Raw genomic sequence first — 9,255 nt, 5'->3', positions numbered from 1 at the left:
AAGAATTCCCTGTCCTCCATTGTCTCCCAGAGTTTGCTCAAGTTCAGCTATGCATATATAGCTGAATCACTTTGCTGTGAACCTAAAACTAACACAACTTTGTGAATCAGTTATACTTCAATTTAAAAAAGAAAGTCTGGTTTTCCATCATTCTTCTTCCCTTCCTTTCTGAATATTTATGGCTAAAAGCCATTTGCATAAGTGGGGCTAATCAAGATAGAAACCTGCACCCAGGTGTTAGAGCATGAGCCATATGAGGAGGGTGAATACGTGGGCTGAGGGTGCAATGTGTCAGAGTCCTAGCAGAATGAGGAGGGTGAGGGGAGAGGGCAGTGGTGGTAATGGAGATTGGTTACATACAGGAGTGATTTATCAGATTTGTAAATATACTGAAGATAATGGGAGCCAGTTTCCTCACTGCATGAGAAGGGAGTTACAGATATGAAAAGATACGAATCAGAATGAAATCTGTAGTATTGGACTAGAATTGTGGGTATCACATGTGGGCTGACAATTTTTAATTGCTAGATGTAAATATAGAGGTGGATGTTCATGTATACATGCATATGTGAGTACATATATGCATAACATTTTCAAGCCATGTTTGCTGAGAGGGCCTGGGAGCAGTGACACCCCAAAAGCAATGAGCATATCTAATACGTCTGTCTTTGTTTCTAAATGCTGCTCTCCACTAAAAGGCAATTTTCCATTGAAAGGAACCAGGGCTTGTTGGAGAAATGGCTGATTTCAAGGCTCTAGGGCAGGGAAGGTACAACATGAATCTGAAACATCTTGTATACCAGAAAATAAGGAAATATTCAGAGAATGATGAAGACCTGTCAAAACAACACAAAGAATAGCTTCTGCTCCCCACAGGAGCAGAATAGGGACAACTTGAAAAAAATCAAAATAAATAATGATGATAAATGATTATAATCCATTGTATAGAATAGGAATGCATGAGTCTGAACTGATATAAAGAAATAAATAGGGAGAAAAGAAAAGAAAACTTTTTGTTTCAGTGGCATTTTGCAATAATGACTGTAGGAATTCCATTCATGATGGAAATCATTTGATGATCGTAACAGTAATAACCAAGAAACATCTATGTATGCTAACTTGGTGAAAATTTGATGAAGAATGGGAAATTTGCATGGTCTTAAAGTAACTCCCTGCAAAACTCTTAGTAATTAAGGAGAAAAGGACAATTTCACAAAGAAAAAGCCTGGCAAGTACCATTTAATCAGTGAACACAGCATCAGTAATGAACAAATTGAACTGTACAAAAAAGATTTTCATGACCCAGATAATCATGATGGTGTGATCACTCACTGAGAGCCAGACAGCCTGGAATGTGAAGTCAAGTGGACCTTAAGAAGCATCACTATGAACAAAGCTAGTGGAGGTGATGGAAGTCCAGTTGAGTTATTTCAAATCCTAAAAGATGATGTTGTGAAAGTGCTGCACTCAATATGCCAGCAAATTTGGAAAACTCAGCAGTGGCCACAGAACTGGAAAAGTTCAGTTTTCATTCCAATCCCAAAGAAAGGCATTGCCAAAGAATGCTCAGTGCACAATTGCACTCATCTCACATGCTAGGAAAGTAATGCTCAAAATTCTCCAAGCCAGGCTTCAGCAATACATGAACTGTGAAATTCCAGATGTTCAGGCTGGTTTTAGAAAAGTCAGAGGAACTAGAGATCAAATTGCCAACATCTGCTGGATCATGGAAAAAGCAAGAGAGTTCCAGAATAACATCTATTTCTGCTTTATTGACTATGCCAAAGCCTTTGACTGTGTGGATTGCAATACACTGTGGAAAATTCTGAAAGAGATGGGAATACCAGACCACCTGACTTGCCTCTTGAGAAATCTGTATGCAGGTCAGGAAGCAACAGTTAGAACTGGACATGGAACAGACTGGCTCCAAATAGGAAAAGGAGTACGTCAAGGATGTATATTGTCACCCTGCTTATTTAACTTCTATGCAGAGTACATCATGAGAAACGCTAGGCTAGATGAAGCACAAGCTGGAATCAAGATTGCTGGGAGAAATATCAATAACCTCAGACATGCAGATGACACCACCCTTATGACAGAAAGGTAAGAAGAACTAAAGAGCCTCTTGATGAAAGTGAAAGAGGAGAGTGAAAAAGTTGGCTTAAAGCTCAACATTCAGAAAACGAAGATCATGGCATCTGGTCCCATCACTTCATAGCAAGTAGATGGGGAAACAGTGGCAGATGTTAATTTTGGGGGGCTCCAAAATCACTGCAGATAGTGATTTTCATGCAGCCATGAAACTAAAAGATGCTTACTCCTTGGAAGGAAAGTTGTAACCAACCTAGACAGCATATTAAAAAGCAGAGACATTACTTTGCCAACAAAGGTCCATCTAGTCAAGGCTATGGTTTTCCAGTAGTCATGTATAGATGTGAGAGTTGGACTATAAAGAAAGCTGAATGCCAAAGAATTGATGCGTTTGAACTGTGATGTTGGAGAAGACTTGAGAGTCCCTTGGACAGCAAGGAGATCCAACCAGTCCATCCTAAAGATCAGTCCTGAGTGTTCATTGGAAGGACTTATGTTGAAGCTGAAACTCCAGTACTTTGGACACCTGATGTGAAGAGCTGACCCATTTGAAAAGATCCTGATGCTTGGAAAGATTGAAAGTGGGAGGAGAAGGAGACAACAGAGGATGAGATGGTTGGATGGCATCACTGACTCAATGGACATGAGTTTGGGTGAACTCCAGAAGTTGGTGATGGACAGGGAATCCTGGCATACTGCAGTGTATGGGGTCAGAAGGAGTCGGACACGACTGAGCGATTGAACTGAACTGAATGGTATGCATTGAGGGAAAAAAACAACATACTTCTGTGCTGTCCCTCTGAAAATGTAAAACCTGAATCTAATTAAAAAGAAACATCAGAAATACAGATTGGGAGAAATATTCTGTAAAATAATTTATGTGATCTTTAAAAGGTCAAGGTTATGAAAATCAAAGGTTCAGGAACTGTTTTACTTTAAGATTAATGAGATTTGAAAATTAAATGCATCACTATAAAGGATGTTATTGGGGCAGTTGGATAAACTTGAATGGAATCTGTGGATTAGCCGATAGTAATGCATAGATGTTAATTTCGTGACAATGGATGTATAGGTGTAAAAAACTATAAAGCATTCTATATATAAAGAGAATTATTACTATTATTTGCAGTGCCTAATACATAACTGATATGCAAGAAATATTTGCAAAGTGGGATGTGGAAAAATGCTAAATACTTGGAGGAGAACAGGAGATCATATGTGATATCTGCTCTGAATTGTTTACAGCATATCATTATGGAGATAATATATTCAGAAGCAGATTTAATCTATAACTCAAAGTTTATATAAGGCAATAACACAAGAGAACTTACAAGGTTATATATGATAATTGATATAATGTTATCATAATGTTATATACCGCTGAGCCACCAGGGAAGCCCTATATAATTGATAATTTGTGGGTGGTGAGGCATCATATGGATAACTTATTCTAAAAGGTTCGGGGAGGGGGAAGGCCTCCTTTGTACTGTTTTTACAAATTTTCTGTGAGTTTGAAATTTTTAAAAAAGAAAAAAACATTACCAAGGGGATCAAAAAGAATACCATTTGAAACACTGGAACTGCATGCCAGTGTCCTAAATGTAAAATATGATTCCAGGAATTGTGTGTAGAAAAACAGTGCTTTGTAGGTATAATGGTAGCAGTTGTTCTCCATCTGATCACACCTTCCAAGATCCTGCTCAAGACCTTCTTCCTGCTGGAATCCTTCTTTGAGTCTTTCATCCCACCCGTACCATCCATTCCATAGGGATACATATTTGTTTTATATCACTTCTTTGTTGCTTAATCATATGTAACCCTGTGACTTCTCTTGTGTTATTATGTAAATTTTGAGTTACAGTTTAAATCTTCTTCTGAATATGTTATCTCTATAATTATATGTTTAATTAACTTAAGAGGGCTTCCCTGGTGGCGCAGCAGTAAAGAATCCATCTGCCAATGCAGAAGACTTGTGTTTGATCCCTGGGTCAGGAAGATTCCCTGGAGAAGGAAATGGCAACCCACTCCAGTATTCTTCCCTGGAAAATCCCAGGGACAGAGGAGCTTAGTGGGCTCCAGTCCATGGGGTTGCAAAGAGTGGGATACAATTTATTGACTAAACAGCAACAACAAAACTTAAGAGCAGGTATCAGATATGATCTCTTGTTCTCCCAGGTACCTGGCAATCAAGTTTCCACATCCCACTTTGCAAATATTTTTTTGCATATCAACTATGTATTAGGCACTGTAAATAATAATCCCTGTCATATATAGAATGCTTTATAGTTTTTACAGCACCTACACATCCATTATCTCCCTTCTGGTACATAACAACTCTGTGAGGTAGGTGCCAGGCCATGATAAACATACTTAGAGAGGAACTGTGATTCACTGGAAGTCACACAGCTATTTAAAAGCAGAACTGAGATGCTTAGTCTTTAGATTCCAAGTCCAGTGCCTTTTCCACACCACCATAGGAAACAGGTAAGAAGTCTGGACACACCGATGGTCATAGATAGTGTATATTTTCTATTGCTCCTATAACAAATTGCCACAAACTTAGTGGCTAACACAGCACAGATATATATTATCTTACAATTCTGTAGGACAGAACCCTGACCCCAGGTATCACTGGGCTAAAATTAAAGTCAGCAGAGTTGCATTTCTTTCTAAAGGTTCTAGAAGAGAATCTATTCTATTGCTCATTCTAGCTTCCGGAAGCTGCTTACATTTTTTTGCTCATGTTCCTCTTTCTCCATCTTCAAAACAAGCTACAGTGCATCTCTCAATGCCTTTCCTCTACAATTACATCTTCCTCAGACTCTCCCACTTATTAAAAATCCCTTATGATTAAGTTGGACCTACCCAGATAATCCAAGATAATCTCCCTATTTTAGGGTCAGTTGATTTAGCAATCTTAATACCTTCTGCAACCTTAGTTAACCTTTGCTGTGTGTCTGAACATGTTCCTAGATTCCAGAGATTAAGATGTGGACATCTTTTGGGTGGGGGGACTATTCTATTATGTGTATGTTCTTAAAGTTTCACTTCTCAAAGATGCACTGAGCATTTTAACAACTCATCATGTGACCAATTTTTCCACCTACTAAAAATCAATCACCAGATTCCAACAGGATTCTTTCTTTACTGATAATGTTAACTTTTAGAAATTAGTTTCTATGAAAAGTAAGCCAGAGTTTGATTTACGAAAATTAGCATCATTTGAGTCCATTGGTTCTTAATTCACTTAAGGGACCTGAGGCCAGTGACCTTAAGTAACTTGCCCAAGGCCACACAGCTATCAAGTGGTAGAGCAGGTATTCAAATGAGCAAATCTCTTGGCTTTTCCAATATACCATTTTATCACCAAGATCAGCCTAATTCTAGGGCCTAATGCTCTAATGGCTTCCCTGGTGGCTCAGAGGTTAAAGCATCTGCCCGAAATGCGGGAGACCTGGGTTCAATCCCGGGTCAGGAAGATCCCCTGGAGAAGGAAATGGCAACCCACTCCAGTACTCTTGCCTGGAGAATCCCATGGGCGGAGGAGCCTGGTGGGCTACAGTCCACAGGGTCGCAAAGAGTCGGACATGACTAAGCGACTTCAATTCAATTCAATGCTCTAATCTAATGCCTGTCATTTAAACATTAATTTGTTGCTTTGGATCATCCATTTCTTGAAAATGCAAATCCGTGCAATAGAGGATTAAATAAGATATGTGTTTATATGTGTGTTGTAAAGGGAAAAAAATGTATGTGATGTACGTGTGCCTTAGTTTATAAGCAGACAGTTGTGATTGAAAAGAAAAGCCTAGAAATGATTGGTTTAAGTCCTAACTGCCACCTGTATGGTTTTTTCCTGGCCATGCCATGTGGCTTGCAATATCGTAGTTCCTGAACCAGGGCTCCTGCAGTGGAAGCAGAGTCCTAACCATCGGACCACCAGGGAATTAATTCCCTGCCTGTATGATCTTTGAAAAGTGCTAAACTCTGGCAAGGGGCTTCTCTGTGGCTCAGGGATAAAGAATCTGCCGCAATGCAGAAGATGCAGGTTTGATCCCTGGGTTGGGAAGATCCCCTGAAAGAGAGCACAGCAACCCTCTTAAGTTTTCTTTCCGGGAGAATCCCACAGACTGAGGTGCCTGTAGGCAGGCTACAATCCATATGGTCAAAAAGAGTCAGACATGACAAACTCTGGTAAACTATCAACATTGGTTTTCCATCTATAAAATACATCTTTCATAATGTTGTTACGAGGTTTAAATGCCATAGTTCTTGAATATCATGTATACAGAGCCTGGCCTAAAGTATTAATTAATATGTTATCAGGAACTGTTGTCAAGTATTGACTATAAACATCCTGACTATAAACATACTTAACTCCCCAGTTGATGGGAAGTAGGTGATTTCTTGATTAAGCACAAGGTGGAGCTAGAGCCACGGGAATATATGTCCTGTTCTTGAACAAGAATTTTGGATTTTAGTGGGGGGAAAGAAAAGCCTTTCTAGTTGAGTCCTGTTTGTCTATTTATTTTTGGCTGTGTTGGGTCTTTGTTGCTGTGTGTGGGCTTTCTATAGCTGAAGTGAGCTGGGACTACTCTCAGGTTGCAGTGCTCGGGCGTCTGATTGTGGTGGCTTCTCTTGTTTCAGGGACCACTGGCTCTAGGGCTCCTGGGCTCAGTAGATGTGAGGGCTCAGTAGATGTGATGCATGGGCTTAAAGGGATCAAACCCGTGTCTCCTGTATCGGCAGGCGGCTTCTTAATCAATGAACAATCAGAGAAGTCTGTTTTTTTTAATTGAAGTATAATTGCTTTACAATGTTGTGTTGGTTTCTGCTGTACAACAACATGAATCAGCTATAAATATATAATATTCCCTCCCTCTTGAGCCTCCTTCCCACTCTGTTTTAGTCTTGACAGAATAAGTCCTGTCTCCATTTAAGCCACTGCTGATATTACTCCATTGTGAGAGCTCAGGGGGTTTTGTTTGGCTGGTTGGTTTTCGTTTTACAAAACGAGCCAGATGAACAGAGGAAATTTCAATAGATATTCCTTAGTAATGGAAATTTCACTTCTACTTGGAGAAGACTATACAGTTATGAGAGAAAATCTTTAATTCACTTTATTTTCTTTACCTTCTTCAGTCCAGAGAACAGAGGCAGTTCTTGTCTACACCCCTTTCTCCAAAAGGCATATTTATCATTTCTCCCAAGGAGCCCATTGGGTACCCATACAAACAGGACTCCTAGAAGTCTACTTAGCATCCCAAGATTCTAAGGATATAGATTAGGCTTCTGTTGTTCTCAGAGGATCACTTTGAATGTTTGTTTTCTTAAGCTTGTTAAAAACTTAACTCTCAAGAGGGTGTGGAGAAAAGAACCCTAGTACAGTGTTGATAAGAATGTAGTCACTATGGAATTGGTGCAGTCACTATAGAAGACAGTATGGAGATTCCTTAAAAAATTAAAAATGGAACTATCATATGATTCAGCAATTCCACTCCTGGGCATACATCCAGAAAAGACAAAGTCACTAACTTGAAAAGATATCTGCACCTCCATGTTCATAGCAGCACTATTTACAATAGCCAAGACATGGAAGCAACCTAAATTCATCTGCTCATTGACAGATGAAAGGATAAAGGAGATTTGGCATATATATATATATATATATATATATATATATGTATAGGCATGCTACAGTCCATGAGGTCACAAAGAGTCGAGCATGTCTTAGCAACTGAAAAACAAATATACTTTACTCAGCCATAAAAAGGAATGAAATAATGAATGCTATTTGCAGCAACATGAATGGACCTAGAGATTATCATACTAAGTGGAATAAGTCAAAGACAGATATCATATGACATTACTTATATGTGAAATCTGAAAAAAAAGACAAATTTATGATTACATAAGGAGAAGGGAATGATAAATTAGGAGTTTAGGATTAACAGATATATACTACTGTGTATAAAATAAACAATAGGGACTTACTGCATCGCACAAAGAAGTATATTCAATATCTTGTAATAACCTATAATGAGAAAGAATCTAGAAAAGAATATAGGCTTCCCAGGTGGCACTAGTGGTAAAGAACCTGCCTGCCAGTGCACGGGAGGTCAGAGACAAGGGTTTAATCCCTTGGTCGGGAAGATACCCTAGAGGAAGGCATGGCAACCCACTCCAGTATTCTTGCCTGGAGAATCCCATGGACAGAGGAGCGTGGCAGGCTGCAGTCTGCAGGGTCACAAAGAGTCGGACACAACTGAAGTGACTTAGCATGCATGTTATATATATATGCAGTTATATATACATATAACTGAATTACTTCCCTGTACACCTGAAACTAATACAACATTGTAAATCACCTGCACTTTAATTCACAAAAGAAATCTTAATTTTCAATACATTCAGGCTTGATCTTGTAGACTATATATCTGTTTGGAACAACAAAAGATTCTAAATAGCCAAAACAATCTTGAGAAAAAACAAAGCTGGAGGCATCATACTTCTTGATTTCAAAGCTACAGTAATCAAAACAGTATGATACTGGAATAAAAACACACAGGTCAATTAAATAGAATAGAGGCCAGAATTAAACCCATGCATATATGATCAATTATAGCAGAGGTATCAAGAATATATAATGGGAAAAGGACAGTCTCTTCAATAAATGTTGAGAAAAGTGGACATCCATATGCAAAACAATGAAGCTCTTATCTTACACCTTACACAAAAATCAACTCAAAATGGATCAAAGTCTTAGACACCAAACCACAAAACTCCTAGAAGAAAACATAAGGAATAATTTCTTTAACATTGATTGATCTAACCATGATTTTTGGAGAATTTGGCACTAAAAGCAAAGGCAACAAAAATAAAAATAGACAAGTGAAACTACATCAAACTAAAAAGCTTCTTCATAGCAAAGGAAACAATTCATAAAATGAAAGGCAGCCTAAAGAATGGGAGGAAATATTTGCAAATCATATATTTGATAAGGGGTTAATATACAAAATACACAAAGAACTCATGACTCAATAGTAAAAAGGCAAAGAATCTCATTTTAAAAAGGAAAGAGGTCCTGTATAGACATTATTCCAAAGAAGACATACAGATGGCCAAAAGGTACATGAAAAGGCGCTCAACATCACCAATCATCAG

The 9,255-nt window shown here is 38.5% G+C and overlaps 1 long non-coding RNA gene across 1 annotated transcript; it reads right to left on the bottom strand.

Moving 5' to 3' along the window:
• Positions 1–777: 777 nt before the first annotated feature.
• LOC120856155 lies at positions 778–7,256 on the bottom strand. The gene is made up of 3 exons (XR_005719397.1): positions 7,244–7,256; positions 2,820–2,821; positions 778–863 (listed from the first exon to the last, which is right to left on the bottom strand). It is a non-coding gene; the product is annotated as an uncharacterized LOC120856155 (long non-coding RNA).
• Between the last annotated feature and the right edge of the window lie 1,999 nt (positions 7,257–9,255).

This window comes from Oryx dammah, unplaced genomic scaffold (genome assembly GCF_014754425.2).
Source record: "Oryx dammah isolate SB20612 unplaced genomic scaffold, SCBI_Odam_1.1 HiC_scaffold_28, whole genome shotgun sequence".
In the NCBI taxonomy this organism is placed as follows: domain Eukaryota; kingdom Metazoa; phylum Chordata; class Mammalia; order Artiodactyla; family Bovidae; genus Oryx; species Oryx dammah.
This window is presented reverse-complemented; position numbering and strand designations above follow the sequence as displayed.